This window comes from Pan paniscus, chromosome 7, assembly GCF_029289425.2.
Source record: "Pan paniscus chromosome 7, NHGRI_mPanPan1-v2.0_pri, whole genome shotgun sequence".
Classification (NCBI taxonomy): domain Eukaryota; kingdom Metazoa; phylum Chordata; class Mammalia; order Primates; family Hominidae; genus Pan; species Pan paniscus.
Genome location: NC_073256.2, coordinates 122,830,336 through 122,855,114, shown reverse-complemented (window position 1 = coordinate 122,855,114; position 24,779 = coordinate 122,830,336). Strand labels below are relative to the sequence as shown.

At 36.5% G+C, this 24,779-nt stretch overlaps 1 protein-coding gene across 3 annotated transcripts in view; it reads right to left on the bottom strand.

Annotated features, from left to right (window-relative positions):
• ZFPM2 (zinc finger protein, FOG family member 2) overlaps window positions 1-24,779 on the bottom strand; it is a 557,988-nt gene that overhangs the window by 298,984 nt on the left and 234,225 nt on the right. The gene's annotated exons all lie outside the window — the stretch shown is intronic.

Sequence of the window (24,779 nt, the reverse complement as noted above, 5' to 3'; positions counted from 1 at the left end):
TAAGATTGCCTAACTATAATAATTTCTTCATGTTTGAATAAAAGGATTGATGAAGAAATTCTCACATTGTTAAATGATAGACACAAGTACTCACCCCTAACCTGAGATCACTCTTAGTCTCTGATTTGTGTGGTCTGCAGCATTGAGAGACACATGACACGTGTTAAGACATAGATACGAATGCAGGTAGATATTCTTTCATCTTAGATAACTGTATTCAGGATCTTTAGGTTAACATTATCAAATCATTTTATTAATAACAAAACATTTGTTTGCATGAACTTTAAACCTGGCCTTGGTCTGACACTCCTGGATCCATCTGTTCTCTCTACATTTCCAAAATTATCTCTTATTATGCTGTTTGAAAGGATCTACTTTCTTTTTTTTGGGACAGAGTCTGGCTCTGTGGCCCAGGCTGGAGTGCAGTGGCGCAATCTTGGCTCACTGCAAGCTCCGCCTCCTGGGTTCACGCCATTCTCCTGCCTCAGCCTCCCAACTAGCTGGGACTACAGGCGCCCGCCACTACGCCTGGCTAATTTTTTGTATTTTTTAGTAGAGACGGGGTTTCACCGTGTTAGCCAGGATGGTCTTGATCTCCTGATCTCGTGATCCGCCCGCCTCGGCCTCCCAAATTGCTGGGCAACGGATCTACTTTCAACCGTGTTAATGTATATGATTTTATTTCTTTTCGAGTTTAGATACGATACTTACTGAAAAATAAGTGAATACATCTTTTGCAGATAATGTTTCTTATAAGTAAAAAAACACCATGAATGCAATTTTATTCAATGTCATTTCCCAAATTTCCATTCTGACACCAATAAGACAATAAAACAAAATATTGTGTTCCCGACGGAAGGTATCTTTGAGCAAGGTTGGTTAGCTGGGAAAGTAAAAGTTTCAAATATAAAGTAATTTTTAAAATATATTTCATTTTTAAGAAATAATCTGAATTAGAAGATTCTACTTGATAAATGAAACAATTTAGAGTCAAGTGTTACAAAGCACTTGGAAAATAACTCCTAATAGTAAACTCTGTGCATGTGCATGTAGATGAAAACTTGATGAAATTCATATGTTCAAAACATTTATGAATATGTCTGTAATTATTTTCAGTGGAGTAGGTTGAGTATAATCCTTCTCTCAGCACAGAATTGATATATTTACAAATATGTGACCAAATGATGATATCTAACAAGTGCTCACTGCTTGCTGCTCCAAAATAATAAACTATCTTAAATTATGCCAAAAAAGATAAGAGACATGCTTTATTTCCCTATTTATTAATACTGTGAGGAGGTGACATTTATTCATGATATTTACAGTGCTTCTTTACACTTGACTTTGGGGAAGGCACTGTTTTTCCTTCTTCATTGTGTATGATTTGGAAACAGATTTATTCCTGCTTTAAAAATATCATTGTTAAAAAAAAGAGTTACAATATATTCTTCCTCCATAAAATATTTCCGTCAAACACAGGCTAAAATATTCTTCATACATTTTATGTCATATTTTACCATTATTGGAATTTGAAACTGAAATTTCTTTATACAATAGGCATAAAATGAATTTATGGTATGGCATTTTATTGCCTTTTGTGTATAAATTGGCTATATATATCTCATTGATTACCAGTGATTAATCATTAGCTTAACTATTACAAATTTTCTTAAAGGAGTAGTAATAACGTTTGAAATGTAGCAGAAAACTTGAATCTTTCTTACATGGTTTTTAGTGAGGTAATATAGCATTTAACTAATTACAGAAACAGTAAAAGCCAAATACTGTATTTCTATTTTACTGACTTTATTAGAATGTCAACAGAAAAAAAAAGTATGTTTTAAAATGCTGCTTTGGGAGCTATTTTCCCATGTAAGTTAAAAATGTGCTAAGACAAACATTATTTTGAGTTTGTATCTATGTAGTGAATGAATGAAGAAATAAACTAAATGACTGACACATTCCCCTATGTGCTGTGTGTGTTTCTCTAGACCTAAATCAATGTGACTCACAGTTGCAGTTCTTAAACTTCCTATTGCTGGTCTTTTTACAGTAACAAAGTGCTATTAATACTATTACTACTAGTAGTACTAGTAACCATTTATAGACGATCTACTGTGTGTGCACTTTGATTATACCAAGTTTGCTTCTTAAATTACATCTTTTAATTCTCACAGCAGCTAACCTTGCAGAGTAGATACAATTTCTTTCGTTTTACAGCTGAAAATCGAAGGCTCAGAGAACTGAAGTAATGGTGGTCAAGAGTCAGGATTCACACCTACGTCTGTATTCCAAACCCATGTAATTTTCTGTGTGCCTTGCAATCTAATCTGGGGTCCTTTCATAATGCAAATTTGACTGACATTTTTGCGAATAGTCAAATATGTTTGTTTCAGAAAAAAACTGGTAATCATTCCTTATTAATAATACTTTTTTCTTTTTGAAATTTTAATTGTAGATTATCTAATTCACCAATAAGAAAATACTATTCCCACAATAATTTATGGGAAATACAATTAGGTACTATAAACTTGTTCTCTCTTAATTTTTCCCTTCCCTAGGAATCCAAGTAAACTTAATAAGCCTCAGGACTCAACAAGGCATGTTAACATAAGCACATCTATTTCTAATTAGAAATCATTATTATACGGTGTCAGAACATGGTTGCGAAATACAAGTTAACGTGCTAAATCTACACATTGATCCTCAAGAAGTAACTAACTTTGCATTTTCACAACATTCCTTATTGTCTGCATGTTATAGCCACATCTATTAAACTTACAGTGTTTTTTCACGCAGGCTAGGAACTGAAAATCTATCACAGAAGTCAAACTAAAAAAGTGCGATGGCCTGCTTTATTTAATGACATCCAATTTAAGAAGGCTGTTGAAGTTCTGATGCCATCACTTCTGCGATTTCTCTTTGAAGAGTTTCTTAAACTGAGGAAGTGTAATTTTTTGACACATCACTAGGAAGTTCCAAATCATGTGAGGGACATGGAGCCAAGGTTTGTCATACTTGTTAATGGTGATGGCAGCATTTGTCTATCTTAAAACCTCTTCCACTTCTCCTCTGCTCCTGCTGCTGCTTATCAACTCTCAGTCAACCATATTCTCTGAGCAATCTTGTGTTCCCCTAGACTAAATAAAGACAAGATGATAATATCCTCTTCTGTCTTCCTGTATGCAATTAAGAGGGATGAAATGGGCAGTGCTCTTGGCAGGAATTCTCAGGGAGTTGTGGAAGAAAAATGTTTAAGAACCACTCCCTTGGATTTAATCCTAGGGGAGTTATCTCTAAGAAAGCCCTGTTCCTTACTTCTTGACAAGCCACAGAATACAAACATTTAAAAAATAAGGGCAGCTCCAACCAACTATCTGCAGGGGAATGTTATTCATGAAATCATGGGGTTCAAATGGTGCCACAAAACAGAATGGATACCAGCAGCAACTGCAGTGATTAATAAACCTTAAAATTCTTCTACTGCGAGCCAAGGAATCAAGTTCATCATTCAATCATTTCAAATTGTTTTCTAGGTCATTGTTAGGGTCAGTTATAATAAAAACACTTTTCCTCCTCTACCACATACCTTTTCTAGTCAAATAGCTTAAATAAGGCATTATCAATGTGAGTAAATAGTACCTTCCTTAAGGGTGCTTGGAACTATGTGCTAATAGTGTTTATTATTTTCTCTCTACAAATACTTTAAAGTATGTTAAGCTTTCATGGCACACTCCGGTTAGTTCATTAATAATATCACATAACCCTGCTCACAGATATCAAGTGTGGCTCACTGATATTTTGGAGTCTGTTCCCAATGCATAGAGCCAGGCCAGTCTTTTTTCCTATCTTTTATCTGTCTCATTCCCATGGTCTTTATCTTGTTTTTTTCCATAGACTATTTTCCCAAAACGTCAAAATTGTTTGGAAATTTATTCTTATCTACATAGTTAACAAATTTTATTATTGCTCACCAGCATATGATCTGTAAAGTAAATGTTCTCAAATCTACAATCTAGGTCAGGATAAAGGTGCTCCATTCAGTTATTTCTGGACCATTACATATCAACATTCCTTCCTGATTAATATAAAAGCCCTCTTCTACCCTCTTTGAGTTGCTCCCTTTATGTGTGGTTTCTATAGAGTTTATGAATATAATTTATTTCCAGGGGGCCTTTCAGAATCCAATAGTTACCTGATATCACTTACACACCTTGAAACAACAGTTAAGACTGAATAATAATTAGTAAAACTGATAGCTTTATTTGCTTGTTATTCAGTCTCTGGACTGTCACCTTTTAGATGTGCCCGTAAGACACCAGATGCTGCTAAATATTTCCTGGAACTTGGACTCTCTCCTTTTGGTATAAAAGGGATTTGGCTTATCTACATGCCTCTATACCAGTCCAATTCCATCTTCATCAACAGAAACATAACTGGTCTTATTAATGATACCACCTGCTCATAAGCCAATTGATATGGCCCCTATGGATGATGACTAGTAGCTGATAATCAACCGTGGAGTATGAATCCACAGACAACTGTGCACTCACCTAACCCAAGTATGGTCTAGACCGTATCTCCTTGCTTGTTGATGAGAATGTCATGTGGAGAGGAATCAAAAGCGTTACTGAAGTCCGGATAGATTACATCTATTACTTTGCCCTTATCTACATGGCCTGTCACTCTATCATAGAAGGAAATTAAATTGGCCTAGCACAATTTGCTCTTCACAAAACCATGTTGGTTGCTACCCACTAACTTTTGCTTTTCTAGATGATTGCAAATTGATTGTTTGACGATTTGCTCTAGTATCTACTTTGGTATCAAAGCTAAGCTGACTGGTCTATAATTACCAAGATCGTCTTTTTTTCTTCTTCTCCTTCTTTTCTTTTTTAGAGATAGCCACTACTTTCCCCATAAATGGTGACTTTTTTCCTGACCTCCTTAAGTTCTCCCATGTATTAATTAGTAACTCTTCAGTTTCAACCCTCAATATCTGTAGCATGCTTATCTTCAATTTCTACATTTTGATTGCATCTGTTTTTTAATTGATATTCTTTTCTAATCTATCCTTACTTTCCATGCTTTCAAAATGGGTATAATCAACTCTATCACATTATAAAATGAACCTTTCTTCAATAATTCAAATATTTTTTAAAAACTTATCCTCAAAATAATTTTCCAAGTCAATATGTAATTGTTTCTTAATATATCACTTGCTCTTTCTCTTTTGGGGAACCATCTTACTTTAAAGTTGAACATCTAATTTGTGTACACTTTTATTGTCATATCTACTTTTACTTGAATTTTTATTTAATGTCATCTTTTGTGTTCTTAATGTAAGTAAAAATGTATATTTATTTTATATACAGTAAACTTTGATGTATAATTCCATAAATGGTGATTAATCAGAAATCATCTAAAGAATATATATTAATGTTCTTTTGAATTAAAACATTGTGTTCTTTATTTTACCTGTTTAACATATGTTTGAAAATTTCAAAGAGATATAGGAGATTCTTTATAATATAGTTTATTCTGAATAAAAGTCAATTAAAAATTAATTACTAACTTATCATAAAGAAAAGAAGATGGGCACGGTGGCTCACACCTGTAATCCCAGCACTTTGGGAGGCTGAGGCGGGTGGATCACGAGGTCAGGAGTTCAAGACCAGCCTGGCCAAGTTGGTGAAACCACAAAAATTAGCCAGGAGTGGTGGTGCATGCCTGTAGTCCCAGCTACTCGGGAGGCTGAGGCATGAGAATTGCTTGAACCCAGGTGGTAGAGGTTGCAACAAGCCAAGATGGTGCCACTGCACTCCAGCCTGGGTGACAGAGTGAGACTCGGTCTCAAAAAATAAAAGAAAAAAAAAAAAAAAGAAAAGTAAATTGAGCTGGGCGCAGTGGCTCACATCTGTAATCCTAGCACTTTGGGAGGCCCAGGCGGGTGGATCACTTGAAGTTAGGAGTTCAAAACCAGCCTGGCCAACATGGTGAAATCCCCTCTCTACTAAAAATACAAATAAATTAGCCAAGTGTGGTGGCAGGTGCCTGTAATTCCAGCTACTTAGGAGGCTGAGGCAGGAGAATCGCTTAAACCTGGGAGGCAGAGTTTGCAGCCAGCTGAGATGGCGCCACTGCACTGCAACCTGGGCGACAGAGCAAGACTCCATCTCAAAAAAAAAAAAAAAAAAGAGAAAAGTAAATTCATATTGTTTGAACTTCACAATCAAAACATGTTCTTACCAGAACACCTTTCAAAAGAAATAGGAAAACTCTAAGGGTTGGGCACTACAAATTGGAACTGTTATAGTGACAATAAGTACAATTGTCTTTACACGTCTGTATTTGATAATTTGTATTTAAAAAATCACTTTATCTTGAGCTTTTATTAATTGTTTCTCCTGAAACCATTATAGAAGTAAACAGATGCTTAACTAATTTTGACTAAACCTTTCTTCTTTACGTTTTTCAATTTCAATAACCTTTATGGTCTTTTTAAGGTACTAGACATCTACATATTTGCCTTAGCTTTCGTCTGAATCAGGATTCTTTAAATTGGAATTTCAAGGACTATTTTAACTAAAGTACACACATAAAATATCTTTATTTATTGATGCAAACACTACTATGGGTTTTTTTAAGACAAAAAAATTTAAAACAACATAGGTTTATGTTTAGACAGAATGTTTTTTGATTATAGTATTTTCTTCAATACTATACAATTAAATTTCCATTACAATATACTTAGCTAATAGCCCATATATTATCACTTCTTAAAACCTAACGTTCTGTCTCTTTTTATTATTTTCAGGAATAAAAATCTCAGTGTAGTTGTTTACTTTCAATAGCTGTCAAGATTCTTCAAACATCAGAGATGTAACTGTTCTTGGAAAAAATTATAACATACACAGAAGGGATACAGGCCAGAAATGACACCTCATTTAGTTGTAAATATAAAAATGCCATTCACTTACATTATTTAGAATAATTTCTTAAGTGTTTGGTTTATACTGACATTCAACTATTCTGTTTATTCTCAAATTTAAGCAAGGTATTTCCTTATCTTACGTTTAAAAAAAAGTATTGTATCGATAATTTCTAAAGTCATATTCTATTCATGCCGATATTTAGCATGCTAGTCAGTAGGATAAATAATATGCTATGTATTGGGTTCAAAAGGGATGATAAAAGAAGAAATCATTAAATTATCACAATTATAAACACACAGTATAACAAAAGTTTTTAATATTTAGCCACTAATGTATAGAAAACAGCTTATGAAAATTATAATTTGGAATAGAAGAGTTTTAGACAAATCCAATTGATTCTTCTCTGCAATAACGGAGACAAGTAACGGTTTCACCAAAATGCGAAACAAAACGTATCCAAGATTATTTGGTGCCTTGGAATTGCAAATGATTACATTTTATTTTTAACCTAATTTATGAAAGTTCCATGTAAGAATGTGATCGCTCTGAAGAAGCCTTGACTCTAATCCTGTCATTGCAAATCCTACATTTCTAATCACCCATGCTCCAAACTTCCCCCAACCTCCACCTCTGCCCCTACAGAAAGCTCCTTTCTGCTCTTAACAACTGCTATTAGTAAAAACTCCTGGGTCTCCTCTAAAACAATCATTTTGGTCTGGAAATAATCGTTAAATTTATACAGGGTGTGAGGAGTTGAAAAAAAATGAGTGTTTCAGATTTAATTTTAAGCTGTTTAGAGTATCTGTGAGATATGAAAGAAAAGTTGTGGAAAGTACAGAGAGCTTGGGAATCTGACCATGGAATCTTCTCTCCTTCCATTAAAACCTTAGAATTTCCTCCTTCACGTTCAGATACATTTTACTCCAATCTATTACACTCACTGCCTGAAATTCCTCTGACTATGAGGTTTCTTTTGTTTGTTTGTTTTGTTTTAGATTACAATATCCTCTTTAGAAAAGTAAGGAAATTCTTAGAATGTGACTATCAGTCATTCCACCTTTTCTAGGTTTCTTTTGTTTGTTTGTTTTGTTTTGGATTACAAGTATCCTCTTTAGAAAAGTAAGGAAATTCTTAGAATGTGACTATCAATCATTCCACCTTTTCTCTCCCAGCTCCACCCTTTTTTTTTTTTTCCTGGAATCTAGAAGAGATGCCCTTAAACTGACGTCGCATTGCCTGAATTGTGGCAGAAAAAAGAGTAAGGTGGTACCTACCTGTGCAGCAGGCAGATGTCAGGGCAGGAGGGAAGGGCTAAGGGTGGGGAACACCAGCAGAGAGAGGAAGGGAGAGCAAGAGGGGACAAGAGGCTGAGGCAAACTATGCCTATTTTAAATGTTTCCTGGAGTTGGCTATGTGCTCAGAAATGGGGAGAAGTCTCTTTTCTTACACTTTATATTCCACACTTCCAATCCTGTTACTAACTGCCTGCCCCAATGCCTGCAAGGATCCAAAAATCAGGTTTTATTCTTATTATGGTGATGCAGCTCCCATGAGACAGATATTAGTAGGCTGGCCATAATGGCTTCTTATCACGTGCAGATCAAGTCTAAATGCGTTTGCACAGCATGCAAGGCACCTCTTATTCATTCCCCTGCCCATCTCTCCAACTTCACTGCCCATCCTCCCAACCAAGCTCCACCAGGAATGAACTGCTTATAGGCTTCCAAACATGCTGAGCTTTCTCATAGCATCAAATCTTTGCATATGCTCTTCCCTCCACATCTCCCTCCTTTTAACTCAAGTTAAGGCTATTTTGCAGGGATTTAACTGTGCTAAGAGCAGATGCTTGGGATATAAAAATGAAAAGAGAGGGGTTTAGGATTCAAAGCAAAGGGGAGACAGCTATGTAAGTAAACTACAAAATAATTGCTAAACTGAAAATTGTATAAAGTGTACTGGACATATGATGTTCCTAATTCTTATCCATGAAATATTTTCTGCCTTCTTAGAGGAAATAACACCTGACACAACACTAGCCACATTGTAGGTGATCAATCAGCACATGTCTAAATAAATTAATTAAAAAAGAATCAATTAGAAATTCCACTGAAAATTCTTCTTAAATATAATCAACTTCATTATGACAAGCTATGAATATAGAGCTTACATACATGTTATATATCAATATGTGAGTAGATAAAGAATGAATGCCTTAAATTGTTGGATTTTTTATTGTTTTTGTTCTTGCTTTGGAGATGGGGTCTCACTGTCACCCAGGATGTAGTGCAGTGGTATGATCAAAGCTCATTGCAGCCTCAACCTCCTGGGCTCAAGTGATCCTCCCGCCTCAGCCTCCCAAGTAACTGGTACCACAGGCATGTACCACCACACCTGGATTTTTTTTTTTTTTTTTTTGGTAGAGACGGGGAGGGCCTCCCTATGTTGCCCAGGTTAGACCTGAACTCCTAGCTCAAGTGACCCTCCCACCTCACCCTCCCAAAATGCTGAGATTACAGGCATGAGCCACTGTGCCTGGCCTAAATTATTATTATTTTATTTATTGAATTTACCTTCAAACTCAAAGTGCCATTGTTACTCTCGCAGTATTCCAATATGGAATAGTGAAATGCAGACTAAAAGTTGTCACTCAATTTCCTAAACATGGCTCCATCCCACAAAGTTCTTCTCACTACTGCCTATCGACCACTAAGCTTCTGCCTTTATAATCTTATCCGTTCCTTCACTCCAGCTACCTGAAAGAGAAACAAAGTGTTCTGCAATTATGAAGTAAAAAAGCTAATTCTTAATATATGTTTTTTTCAGTGTGAACAGAGAATGAACAGATAAAGGGTCCAGCTTAAACCTTGATACACCTTGATAAATATGGGCAGAGAATTTCCATTTTTCTCAGCACCATATGTCTAAATCAATAAATTATACCAAATTCCTATTATTTAAACTTCGGCTTAATTATTTTATTTTTATTCCAAAAAATGCCTTTGCTAACTGTTGAAACCATATATCATGTTACTCAAGCTTGGGTTTTTGTTCTTGCATTTGTTTTTTGTTTGTTTGTTTGTTTTTAATGGTCTTTTTCTGTCACACTGGATTACAACTAAGGATTAGGTTTGATATCAGAATGCTTTAAGAGTCACTTAGGCCAGGCTTGGTGGCTCATGCCTGTAATCCCAGCACTTTGGGAGGCCAAGGTGGGTGGATCACAAGGTCAAGAAATGGAGACCATCCTGGCTAACACGGTGAAACCCACTCTCTACTAAAAATACAAAAAATTAGCCGGGTATGGTGGCGGGCACCTGTAGTCCCAGCTACTCGGGAGGCTGAGGCAGGAGAATGGTGTGAACCCTGGAGGCGGAGCTTACAGTGAGCCCAGATCTCGCCACTGCACTCCAGCCTGGGCGACAGAGCGAGACTCATCTCTTTTTTTTTTTTTTTTTTTTTTTGAGACGGAGTTTCACTCTTGTTGCCCAGGCTGGAGTGCAGTGGCGAGATCTGGGCTCACTGCAACCTCTGACTCCCGGATTCAAGTGATTCTCCTGCCTCAGCCTCCCAAGTAGCTGGGATTACATTCATGCGCCACCACGCCCAGCTAATTTTGTATTTTTAGTAGAGACAGGGTTTCTCCATGTTGGTCAGGCTGATCTCAAACTCCCGGCCTCAGGTGATCCGCCCACCTTGGCCTCCCAAAGTGCTGGGATTACAGGCATGAGCCACCATGCCCGGCCTGACTCCGTCTCAGAAAGAAAAAAAACCAATAAAAAAAAAAAAAAGAGTCACTTCAACAGCAGTGAGATCACCTTAAATAAAATGCTGGGCCTGTAGATACCACCTCAGCCAGGAGATTAAGTTCAACCTCACCAGAATAAGATCTATGAACATTGTCTGCTTCCTGACATGATGCACTGAGAAAGGCATATTATTTTTGTTTTATTCTTGCCCCAAACACATAACTTCAATCTAATCATGATAAAATATTAGAAACAAACCCAAATTTAGAGACAGTCTACTAGATATTTGAGTACCACTCTCCAAAAGTGTCTTGAAAGACAGGGAAGATTGAGGAACTGTTATAGATTGGGGTAAGAAGATACAAAACCACTGAACCACCAATGCTGGCTGGGCGTGGTGGTTCAGGCCCATAATCCCAGCACTTTGGGAGGCCAAGGCAGGGGAATTGCTTGAGCTCAGGAATTCAAGACCCAGCCTGGACAACATAGTGAGAACTCCCCCTACACCTCTAAAATAAATATATAAATTAAAAAAAAAATGTAAAAAAGATACAAAACCTAAATGTAATGCAATACTGTGAAGATCTTAGGATAGGGAAAGACATTCATAGGAGAAAAAATTCAGAAATCTGAATAAAGTCTGGAGTTTAGTTAATAGCATTGTATCCATGCTAATTCCCGGCTTTTTTGTAATCCTAATATGGCTACGTAAAATGATAACATTAGAAGAAGCTGGGTATAAAGTATGGGAACTCTCTGTACTATTTTTGCTACTTTTCCATAAGCCTAAAATTATTTCCAAACAAAAAGTTAAACAAAAATAGTGGTGTGATCAAAACACATAGGCTGTGATTAAGAAGTTCAGTGAAACTGTAAAACTGGTGGCAGCAGGTTTTCAAGAGTAAGAATAACCTTAAGTTAAAATTCCAAGCATGGCAAACAGTCAATATCCATTTCTTCTTCTTCTTCAGAAAAAAACGATGAAATGTTAACTGACAAAAAGCGCACCCACAATAAAAGCCTCCTGTTTTGCAGTTGATGTGGACTAAAGACTGAGAGGAAGTAGAGATATCCTTAAAAGGAGGAAGAGAATAAAATAAAATAAATTCCTACCTATGGATATTTATAAGGCAGGAACAAGCAAGCAAGCAGACTAACAAACTTCTACAAGCAAAAGCAAATATTTAAAGGTTAAGAAACATGTCAAATAAATTGGTGGAAGATTCACAAAAAAATGGCAATCTATACATTCCAATGTATTCATTCTTTCCTGTATCAAGGGAGCAAAATTTTTTTTAAATTATACTGTAAGTTCTAGGGTACATGTGCACAATGTGCAGGTTTGTTACCTATGTATACATGTGCCATGCTGGTGTGCTGCACCCAGGGAACAAATGTTTACTAAGCCAAGGACTATACATTTTGTCGATGACATTTAGATTAATAAAATGTAATTGCTGTCCTCAAGGAGATTAAGATGTGGTGAAGAAGAGGGACACACAAACGAATGACTAAAAAGTAAACAAGATGTTCAAGGCTTTGATAAACAGAAGACTGGTGGGACCTAGCAATGGCTAAAGGTAGGTCAAGAGTGGGCAAACTACAGCCTGTGGGCCAAATCTCAACCACTGCCTTTTTTTTGTATAGCTATCAGCTAAGAGTAGTTTTTATATGTTTAAATAGTTTTTAAAACAGTAGAAGATTAATATTTCATGATATGTGAATATTATATAAAATTCAAATTTCTATGTCCACAAATAAAGTTTTGAATTTCATCAATAAAAATTTTGTGGACATTTGTCTTTCTGTTTCATTATATAAGAACCAACATGGTATCCTTTTATTTGCCTTTTGGCCTAAAAACCTAAAATATTTGCTATATGGACTCAAACAGAAAAAGGTTTCCAAATCCTGCCCTAAGCCATCAGAATTCTGTACATCAGAATTCTTGTTAAAACACAGACTGCTTGGTTCTTCATGCTGAGTTTTTGACTCGGTAAGTCTGGGATGGTACCTAAGAATTTTCTAACAAGTTCCCAGATAATGCTGTTACTGCTGGTCTGGAGACCACACTTTGAGAATCAGTAACTTAGTTATTATCTTCTTCAAAGGACAATGGAAAATGTCAAGGATATAGATGGAGTAACAAGACACTCTAGGCAGAGAGCATATGGAAAGGAAGTCATGGACATGGCATAGTCCAATATGGTAAATTCAAAGGGAAAAATGATGACAGCCCTTATGAAAGCAAAAGCACCTAGGGATAGAGACAGATACAAGAGAGGAGAGAGACAACGTCTGCAGAATTAGGTGTGGGAGGTACCCAAGAGTCGAGGATGACACCTGGGTCTTAAGCGTGCGGAATGGATAGATGGTGATGGTTTCCACGGAAAAGTGTAATGCAAAAAGAGTAGTTGATTTGGAAGGAAAGCTGCAAAATTCACTTTCAGATATGTTGAGTTTGAGATTTTATATATATATATATATATGTATATATATATATATATATATACTTTTGGTGGCAGCTTAAATGTGAGCTAAAGCTACATATTTGGAAGTCACTGACCTAGTGACACCTCAGATATGGGTGAGATCACCAGGAAGCATGCACAGGCTGAGTAGAAGACAAGCCTGAAGGCAGAATCTTGGGCAATACCCACATTAAGGAGGCTTCAAGGGTATGGGAAAGAGAAGGCCAACCCCAACAATATGAAGATAGTTTCAAGAAGTTGCTTTGGTTGTTTTGGAGGTCAGAGAAGTCAAGCAATAAGTAGTCCTTGAGTTTGACAGGCAAAGTAATTCCTAAAATTGAGAACTGTGTTACTGTAGCATGGGGATAATTAGGAGAAAATATAGAGGAAAAAATAGGAGGATACTTTTTATAAGGCTTGCTGTAACAGAAAAGAGAGACAAAAGACTGTGGTTAGAAGCAACATAAGATATGTCAGTGGACAGATTAACTGCTTGTCTGACTATTGATAGATCTATCTATCTATGGGAGACATATTAAGAGTTTAAAGTAAAAGGTAATGGTTTGGAATACCACAGCAGGGCCAGAGTGCTACAACTGGCAAGTGGAACTGAGACCAAGGTGGGAGAATCTGATAACCACAGTGCACAAACTTTAGTGTTTGTCACAACCGGATGATGTCATCAAGTGACATCACAGGTGGAGCAAAAGAAGTACTTCTCTTATCACTTGCAGTGTGTGTTGTATAGCATGCGGTACAAGATTGTCTAAATCTCAAGGCATAAAGTGTAAAAAATTGTGGACTTCATCATCTTTCTTCAAGGGTTTAGTCTGGAAATAACTGTCACTTTCAAATACCTGCTTTTTCAAAAAAGATTCTGATGCTTTCCATATCCCACTGCCAGAATTTCCAGCAGCACCTCCAAGAATCATTTTTCTTTGTTCACAGACAGCTGCTAAGTTACACTTGGGGGTGCTGAAAGAAACAGACGCTCAGAAAGTCATATGAGGCCACGCTAATAACTGGAAGTCCTAAGATCAACCCATATTCTGTATGAACAAACTTTTAATTTGCAATGAAAGTCATTAAGAGAAAATAATTAAATTTATAGCATTTCCAAAGCCAGACATATTTAATCACATTTAACTCCTACCATATTATTTCTTATAAATGCTGCTTCCACAGTGGGGAAGTAATAGAGGTCTCAAGTCAACTTAGAGTCTAACAAAACTGAGTCAATGACAAAATATACAAAAAATACTACATTAATTTAGGAAGCAAATCCATTGAGCATTCCTAACTACTGCAAATGCAGGGCATTAATTACTATGTATTTGTATATTATATTTTACTTTACAGTATCAAAAATGTAGGTTGCATTTTACAAATATAAAATCTATGAAAATTCTCATTTATAGTTATTCACATTAAAATCAGAACAGAAGTTTTGCATCTAATTATAATCATTACTAATCAGTATTGTTCGATGAGGATTTATATGGCAGGAATTTTATGTGTACTATTACATTTACTACTCAAAACCTCTATTAAATGAATATAATTACTTCCTTGAGCTGAGCAAAGCTGTAAGCAAATAGTAAAATCTCACACTATTTCTTTACACTGATGGTACTAAAATGCTTCTTACCTTTGTTGTACTTGACACTTTGTTGGCCTTTATGTGTAGGGCAATTTTCCCTCATGTGTCATTTTCCCAAGAAGCAATATATGTATCTTTTCTTCTTAAGAAGTGAAACAGATGTCTAAGCATTTTGTACAAAATAGTATTTTTTCAGGTTTACATATTTTAGAAAGTTCAATACTATTTTTTCAGTACTAGAGATAATCTGGGATTTTGGCAGCAATTACCTTTAGTGGAGTTTCAATGTCAAAGTATGTAAAGTTGGAGAAATACATATGTAATTGGTATACAGATAATCAGCATGTGGAAATTCTATATCCTTAAAAAGCACAAACAATGGATGCAGTTGTGGAGACTAGTGTTTTAAGATGAATTATAATTACTGTCTAATGCAGAGCTTAAAAACGCACAGTAAAACAGAAACATATTTGACTTTCTTTGTTTTAACACAGTTTGTTAAATTGATTTATCTCTTCCATAAGGATTATTGTTGATGTTTATAGGCTTTGAAAAACTGGAACTACTATAATAATCACCTATAAAGAAGAATTCAGAATGAGTCTAAAATTATAAGAGATGAAGGACAGTTGCAATTGAGCTTGGAATTCAAAAAGAGTAATGACTTGTGTTGTATTTCCAACAAATATTTCATTTTAATTAAAATTCAGGGTTTTAAGTTTCATATGTTTAAATACTACACATCATAATACATTCTTTTAAAAAATCAATTTTTGCATATTATCTATAACCACTAAGTCACTCTTTACCAAAGAACATTTTTTACAAGGTAGATATAAGGCAATAAATTCACTATTCTATCCTGTCCTTCTGGCACTTAGAGTTAAGGGGAAAAAAATAGAAAATCTTCAAAAATTATTTGGATGTAAGTGGCCCAATTCCACATATGAAACATACAGCTATTCTTTCTTTTTCCACCATTAATTACAGACAAATTCATCTTTCTCTTGTGAAGTCTGAAGTTTGTTGTTATTATTGTTAGATGAGTTGCATTCAAACTCCAACAACAACAACAAAAAAGATGAGGCCAACATTGAAATTCATCTCACAGTCCGGAATTTACTTAACGGCCAGCCTGTGCACTGTGATAAACGGAATGATGATCCGGCAACATGTCTTTATCCATGGTTTGCTTTAATTAATGCCGGCTTGTTTGTTGAAAAGATGATTAATATGCCAATGAAAATTGCATAATTGAATACCACAACACTGGCACAATCAGAAAGACACATGCAGTTTTTTGATTAACATTTATTATTATTATTATTATTGTGCTTTTTAATGTACTCTTCTCACTATGAAATGATGCAGTTCTTTGACCAAGAGGTGAAAGAAAACAGGGCTGAGGGCAGGATACTTCATGAGCAAGAGTAAAATACAATGTGGCTTAATCAGAGTGAAACAGTTCTTTGGTTGAAATGGTCTTCAGAATTTCAAATTGCAGGCAATTTCCAATTAAATATACATGCCATCCAAATATAAAAGAGTGTTACTGTGGGTGATGACAGAAGATTTTTAAAAAACCAAATATTTCTAAAAACAAGATGTTTGCATAATATCAAGAAGAGTGGTCTTGGGATTTATATCTTTGATATAAAGATGACCTTTTAAAATTATCATTTTATTTCAATAGTAAAATTTTGAGTACATATTTTTAAATATTGTCCTTTAAAAGCCTTATTTTTCATTAGTTATATGTTAGAAAATGTTTTCAGTGTATGATCTTAAGATATGCAAGTACTGTATTTTGTACACACCATTTTATATTAGATTGGAAGTTTTATTTTTAATTTCATTCATTCAAGCACTTATTTACTCAGCCATGTCCATGGGCCTGGCTCTATACTTCCTACTTACAATTTAAACATATATAAGAAAGTATTCCTGCCTTCAAATTGCTCATTTTAGAAATATGAAAATAAAATGCTACAACAAAAGTTGGATTTTCTATCTTCAGAATTAGCTCAATATCACTTGTTTAAATATAACATTGATAACCAAATACATATATGTGCAAAATGTATGTAAACATAGTTATACCTTTGAAGTTTTAGGCAACAATAGCTGTGGCCTGTCTATCTGCTACACCAACAAACAAAAAGGACTATTATTCTGGACTACAGATTTTTAGTGGTTCTCTATTGCTGTTTATGTAGAAATAACTCCATATAGCATTTAAAAAATTATAAAAATGGAAAGCTTTTGCCAGAAAGTAGATTATAAATGATAACACCATCTCAGTTTAGAAATACACTCAAATGAATAAAAATAAACATTTGATAAAATTTTAAACTTGCTAGGATATCATTTTTCTTTTTTTTTGAGACGGAGTCTCCCTCTGTCGCCCATGCTGGAGTGCAGTGGCGGGATCTTGGCTCACTGCAACCTCCGCCTCCCAGGTTCAAGCAATTCTCCTGCCTCAGCCTCCTGAGTAGCTGGGATTACAGGTGCCCGCCACCACGCCCAGCTAATTTTTGTATTTTTAGTAGAGACGGGGTTTCACCATGTTGGTCAGGCTGGTCTTGAACCCCTGACCTCGTGATCCACCCACCTTGGCCTCCCAAAGTGCTAGGATTACAGGCGTGAGCCACCGCACCTGGCACGACATCATTTTTAAAAAATAATCTACTATAAAAAGCTACACAAAAATCATATGAGGTAATTAGTTGTGAGTCCCCTTTGTTAAAATCTTCAGAAGCTTGATTTGTTTTGAAAATATAAGTGTAAGAATTTGATAGAGCAATGTGAATTTCTTATGATTTTAGTTAAGAATGAGAAAACAACTCTTAAAATACAGCTTTTTTGGGTCAGGCACAGTGGCTCACGCCTGTAATCCCAGCACTTCGGGAAGCCAAGGCAGGTGGTTCACCTGAGATCAGGAGTTCGAGACCAGCCTGGCCAACATGGTGAAACTCCATTTCTACTAAAAATACAAAAATTAGCCAGGCATGGTGGCACGCACCTGCAATCCCAGCTACTGGGGAGGATGAGGCAGGACAGTTCCATGAACCCATGAGGCAGAGGCTGCAGTGAGCTGAGATCATGCCACTGCACTCTAGCCTGGGCAACAAAGTGAGACTCCATCTCAAAAAAAAAAAAAAATATATATATATATATAAACATATATCTATAAATATATAAAATATATATCTATAAATATATAAATATATATCTATAAATATATATAACATTTTACATATATATGAAATGTTTTCTTGTCATAATGAATGGTAAAGTGATATCATCTTATTACCAACATTACTTGGCAAATTTCTTCTAAATAGAGAATATTTAGCACAGCATTTTTCTCTAACTGATTGCTGAAAATATGACTATGCAGTGACACAGTGGCAGTGGTGGCCTCTGTTCTCCCTACTGTGGACTCAACTACAGTGCCATTTAGAAATGTACTGCTATGTTATACCTTCATGGGAAAGTCATGAATATACTTTCAATGGCATCAAAACCAAATGCATCAATTCAGATTAACTTATGAATATTACAGGTAGTTCTTAAGGTTCTTAAGGTGTTAGTATCATTATGATATTAAAACACTTGAAATAGAAGAAAATGAGTTTTCCAATGGAAAATAATGTTTAAAACTAAAATACATAATGGACCTGGACAGGTCAAGTCTTCCTTAAGAGAGAAAATGGCCTCCAACATTGGAAGACAATTAGAGATCTGAGAGGCCTGGTTTGTTCACATAGAATCTCTTTTCCTCCAATTCTTTTACTTTGGGCCAGTTACTTAACCTTTCTTTTATTTTTTGAGATGGAGTCTCACTCTGTCACCCAGGCTGGAGTGCAGTGGTGCGATCTCGGCTCACCACAACCTCCGCCTCTTGGGTTGGAGCAATTCTTCTGCCTCAGCCTCCTGAGTAGCTGGGACTACAGGCGCGCGCCACCATGCCCGGCTAATTTTTGTATTGTTTTTTAGTAGAGACAGGGTTTCACCATATTGGCCAGGCTGGTCTTGAACTCCTGATCTTGTGATCCACCTGCCTCAGCCTCCCAAAGTACTGGGATTACAGGTGTAAGCCACCGCGCCCGGCTGTTACTTAACCTTTCTAAGCCTGTGTTTCCTATTCTGCAAAATGGAAATAATGAAGATCCAAATGTTGCAGAAACTATTTACTCTCACTATTTGCCCACACTCATCTTCTTAACAAGCAGCCACTGAATGGAAATGCACGGTTGAAGATAATGGAACAACAAAATGGAATGAAGCTAGATTCTTCCTAATTCTGCAGCTGTCAATACACCATGGATTGCTTATTCTAAACTCCATATACATTAAGAAAGATAACCTTTCGTATATAAGCCAATGTTATTTTGGGATTTTGTTCACTTGCATTTGAAACAAATATTAACTGGTGTCCCTAACGAAAACTGTGAACTTCGATTGATTATGATGTGTCAATACAGATTCATCAATTTTAACAAATGTACTATTGTGGTGGGGGATCTCGGTAATGGGAGGGTTGTATATATGTTGGGGCAGAGGTACATGGGATGCTTCTGTACCTTCGCTCTCAATTTTGCTGTAAAACTAAAATGACTCTAAAAAAAGACATGACAGATAGCTAGCTAGCTAGCTAGCTAGATAGACAGTTAGACAGACAGACTTTATAGGGTTAAAGTAACAAATTAAATAAGAAAATGTGTATAGGTCATTTAGCACAGTGCCAAATAATTACTTGATAAAACCTGGGCAAATGTAGTAGATGACGATAATGATGACGATGATGATGATGGTAATAATCTCCTGATTCATTTCATTTATTCTATAGAGTTTTTTTTTAAATTCCTATTATGTGCCAGATACTGTTCTAGTGCAGAGCTTGGTAATATCTGGCCCTCCATCTGCTTTTGTAAATAAAGTTTCACTGGAACACATTCATGTCCATTAATTTATGAATGGTCTACTGCTGCATTTGCACAACAACGTCAAAGTATACACTCCATAAGTAGCCCTTTACAGAAATCATTTGCTAATTCTGTAAATTGTGTTCTGTAGAACCATGGAGTTTGCATTCTAATGGGGAAAACAATGAATAAATTAAAACTTAGATGTATAATATGACATATTGTGGCTGGATATGGTGGCTCACACCTGTAATCCCAATACTTTGGGAGGCCGAGGCAAGAGGATAGCTTGAGCCCAAGAATTCAGCACCAGCCTGGGCAATATGGGAAGACCTCATTTCTTCAAAAAATGTTTAAAAGCAGCCGGGCATGGTGGTGCACACGTGTAGTCCCAGCTACTCGAGTAAGGAGGTGGCGGTGGGAGGATCGCTTGAGCCCAGGAGGTCCAGGCTACAGTGAGCCATGATTGCACCACTGCACTCCAGCCTAGGTGGCAGAGAGAGACTCTATCTCAAAAATAAAAATATAATATAACACACTACATATAAGCTGTTAAAAATCCACTTAGAAGGTGAATTAAGAAGCTATGAAAGCACCAAAAACCAAGAGGAGGGGGTACCTGACAAGCCACTGTGAGTACTTCATCAGACTTGTGAGTTTATCCTAATTGTGAAGACAGGCAAATAGACTATCAAAAGCGTACACATTTAAATATTAGTGTAATGTGACTAGATCCCTAATTTTGATCACAACCTTGCTAAGCATCCAACTAATAATCAGACTTCTCATATGGCTTGCTTACAGAGGGAAAAAGTATAATCAAAAGACTAACTTGAATCTCTGGTCCATCTGACAAACATATTTTTCATTGCAAATAAATAAACTCAGATCTTATACACATCAATCTCTTTGAGCTTTGTCTTTATCTGTCAATATCCCTGAATCTGAAATTTCTCTAGATTGCTAGGTACCTACTCAATTCAGTTAAAAAAATCATTTCTTATATGATGTAAATTTCAGTGATGTTCTTTTCCTGCACAGTTTGGTGTTGATAGCAAAGGATCCCGAAGTGAGTCTAAAAAGTTAATGTCCCTTTCCTTATTTCTGAAAATACAAGCAAATACCTAGGACAGTTATCAAGACAGTTATCGGGAACAATCTTCCAAAGGCAAAAACATTTCAACCCTCCAGAGTTTTAGAAGGAAAAAGAAAATGGATGGACTCCTTTGTTAGGCCAAATTGATTAAAACACACACAAACACACAGCATACACACACAAACAGACACCATACACACACAAACAAGGTAACTTCTTTTGAGAACACTGTTCAGGTTAAGTCCAAAGAGAAGTCATTGATAATACATATATTAAGAAAAGTCACGCATCATGTTTCAAGTAGCAACACTAAAATATTAGGACTAGACATCCAATAAGATGCTTACTGAGTAATAGACCCCATTCCATAAGGTTCAAGTGAATTCTTAGGAGATTATCGCCTTCTCACTTATAGAAGTAGGATTATGAGTCAAGCAGAAGGAAGAATGACAACCAGAAAGATCCATTTCTGAAAAGCTTTTAAAAAGAGGCCTCCATTTTCTCATCTCCTGGCCAGCTTTTCATGTGAGTCATCCAAAGCTCAGGTGATAGATCTCTGTGTTATTGAACCTGCTCTAGTATCTAAATCGGGCCATGCTTAGCTAAATAGATGGTCAGCGTAAGTCATAATTCACCGGTAATGCCTTAAATTTTTACAAAAAAGAAGCTTAAATCACTTCTTCTAGTTTTCCTCCTGTCATTTTGACAGTCCCTTTTCAGTCTCCTTGTCTGGATTCTCTTACCCTATCCTTCCTTAACTATCAAAGTTCTACAGAGTCCCTTTCCCCCAGTAGTCCACCTTTTCTTACTTGCTACTCTTATCTGTCTTTGCTCCTGAAATCTTTAACAAAGTCCTACAGCTTCTTTTACAGTCTATAGTTGCTCTTCCCTCTTCTCAGTCTCTGCTTCTCCTGCCTTGTTTCAAGTCCTCATCATCTTTTGCCAAAATCATTGCTTTAGTCTCCTAACATCCAGGCTTACAGGCCATTACACGGAGGCTACAATGACAATATTTCTTTCTTTCTTTTGTAGAGATAGAGTCTCGCTCTGTCACCCAGGTTGGAGAGCAGAGGCACAATCATAGTTCATTGCAGCCTTGAACTCCTAGACTCAAGAGATCTCCTCCCTCAGCCTCCAGAGAACCCAGGACTGCCGATGTACTAGCCTGGTTAATTACAATGACAGCCTTTCTAAAAATCACATCGGACTTTGTTATTCTCACTCAATCAAAAAAAACAAAAAAAAAAACAAGCAGTAACCAGTAACCTCTCAGTAACCCCTGGACTGATGCTGCTGCTCCCTGCAGGCTGGCTGTTGGACTCTGTCGTTGGTTACCCTGGGCATTTGAGGCTACATGTGGTCAATGATTAAGGCTTAGGCCCACATGACTCGCTGGAACTGAGGCCACTTCATGAAGCCAGGCCCTTCTATGGGCGATACTTACCAATGTATAAAGTTACCAGGGAAGCTTGTTTGTCTTGAACTGGGCTCTGGACTTTAAGAGGTAAATTACACATGTTCTTCCTGAAAGAATGTCAGCATTGGCCCACTAGTCTGTCTTTATCAGGGTTTGGCTGTAGAGTTTATATTGTCCTATCTCTGAGAATCCAAACCTCCTTTAATAAGTTGGGACCAAAAACACCCTAGGTTGGTAATATTCCTAGGGCAAAGCTGACAAATAGAAAAGCTGCTCCAGAAAGATGTCTTCCCAAACCACCCACAATTTCCATAGATGAAGGCCCCCTAAGAAAAGCTCACAACCCCAAATTAGAAAACACACAGATAAATACACAAATTCATCAGCCTAACGATAAAACAGGGACAGGCCCTTATAATCTTCTGGGGATGATAACAATAAAAATAGTAGCCAATATTTATTGAGAAATTACTAGGTGTCAGGCAGTGTGGCACTATTCTAAGGACGTGTACTCATTAATTAAACACCCATAGTAACTCAATGAGTAAATGAAATTATTTTCTTTGGCAGTTGAGGAAACTGATTAAAATTAGTTTAAAAGATGCCAAAAATAGGTATATTTAAAATTATTAATGACTTAATAGGATTAATGAAAAAGTCCATAACGGTATAACAAATCACTATTAAAACTAAAGTCCGATTAGAAAATATGAAATAAAATTTCTAGAAATAAATATATTTAAATTAAAACCTCAGGGGAAAAATTGATTAGACTTAACTAATTAACTAAACCATTGATTAGACTTAACTAATTTAAGTAGTTAAAAAAATTTATTAAGCTACATGGAGAGCAGAATGAATAGTTTATATCTCAAACATGAATTCTAAAAGAAAAGAATATAGTGGAGAAATAGAAATATTTTGAAGAAATAATGTCTAAAGTTTTCTGAAATCGATGAATGAAATGAATCATTATATTTGGCAAACACAAATCACAAAAAGATAAAAAATAAAGCCACACCTAGAAAGATCATATGCAACTGCAGAACATCAAAGTAAAAAAGAAGATTTAAAAGTAATCAAAGAGGCCGGGTGCAGTGGCTCACACCTGTAATCCCAGCACCTTGGGAGGCTGAGGTGGGCGGATCATGGAGTCAGGAGATCGAGACCATCCTGGCTAACAAGGTGAAACCCACTCTCTACTAAAAATACAAAAAAATTAGCTGGGCGTGGTGGCGGGCACCTGTAGTCCCAGCTACTCGGGAGGCTGAGGCAGGAGAATGGCATGCACCTGGGAGGCGGAGGTTGCAGTGAGCCAAGATCGCACCACTGGACAGAGCAAGACTCCACCCCAAAAAAAAAAAAAAAAAAAAAAGTAATCAAAGAGAAAAGACAGATGACTGACAAAAGAATTGCAATTAATCTGACAATCTTTCCAGCAGCAAGAAAAGAAGCCAGAAAATAATAGAATTATATCTTCAAAGATCTATGAGAAATCAACTGAACATAAACTTTTTTTTTTTTTTGAGATGGACTCCCACTTTGTCACCCAGGCTGGAGGGCAGTGGCAGGATCTCAGCTCACTGCAACCTCTGCCTCCCGAATTCAAGTGATTCTCCTGCTTCACCCTCCCTAGTAGCTGGGATTACAGGCGCCTGCCACCACACCCAGCTAATTTTTGTATTTTTAGTAGAGATGGGGTTTCACCATGTTGGCCAAGCTGGTCTCGAACTCCTGACCTCAAGCAATCCACTTGCCTCAGCTTCCCAAAGTGCTGGGATTACAGACATGAGCCACCGCACCCAGCTCAACTGAACATAAACTGTAATATAGCCAATTTATTATTCAACAGTAAGAGCTGAATAAAGTTTTTGTTTAGACCAAAAGGGCTGAGAATTTATTATTAAGAGAACATTGCAGAGGTAACTACTAATTTATTTCAAGAATAAGAAATTACAGGAGGCTGTGTGCCATGGCTCATGCCTATAATCCTAGCACTTTTGGAGGTTGAGGTGGGATGATTGCTTGAGACCAGGAGTTTAAGACCAGCCTGGGCAACATAGCGAGATCCTGTTAAAATAAAGAAGGAAGGAAGGAAGGAAGGAAGGAAGGAAGGAAGGAAGGAAGGGAGGAAGGAAGGGAGGGAGGGAGGGAGGGAGGGAGGGAGGGAGGGAGGGAGGAAGGGAGGGAGGGAGGGAAGGAGATAAGGGAGGGAGGGAAGAAAGGAAGAGAAGGGGAAAGGAAAGGGGAAGGAAAGAAGGAAGGAAGGAAGGAAAGAAAGATTAAAGAAATGAGATGCAAGTATCAACAGTGAACAAGAATGCAGGTAAATAAGCAGATAAACAAAATAATGCATCTAAATAAATATTTCACATGTAATACAATAATTGCAAATTTCTAAAATATTAGGAAACAAATTCATGTAAAATAGGAGGGTGTCCTGGGTATTAAATGATTCTAAAGTCTGTGCATATTTGGAAGAAGACTATAGATGTTGAATAATGATAGATTTTGCTATGATGGGAAATATCAAAATAAACATTTAATGAAAACCACTAAAAAACAGAAATAAAATTTATGTCTGCT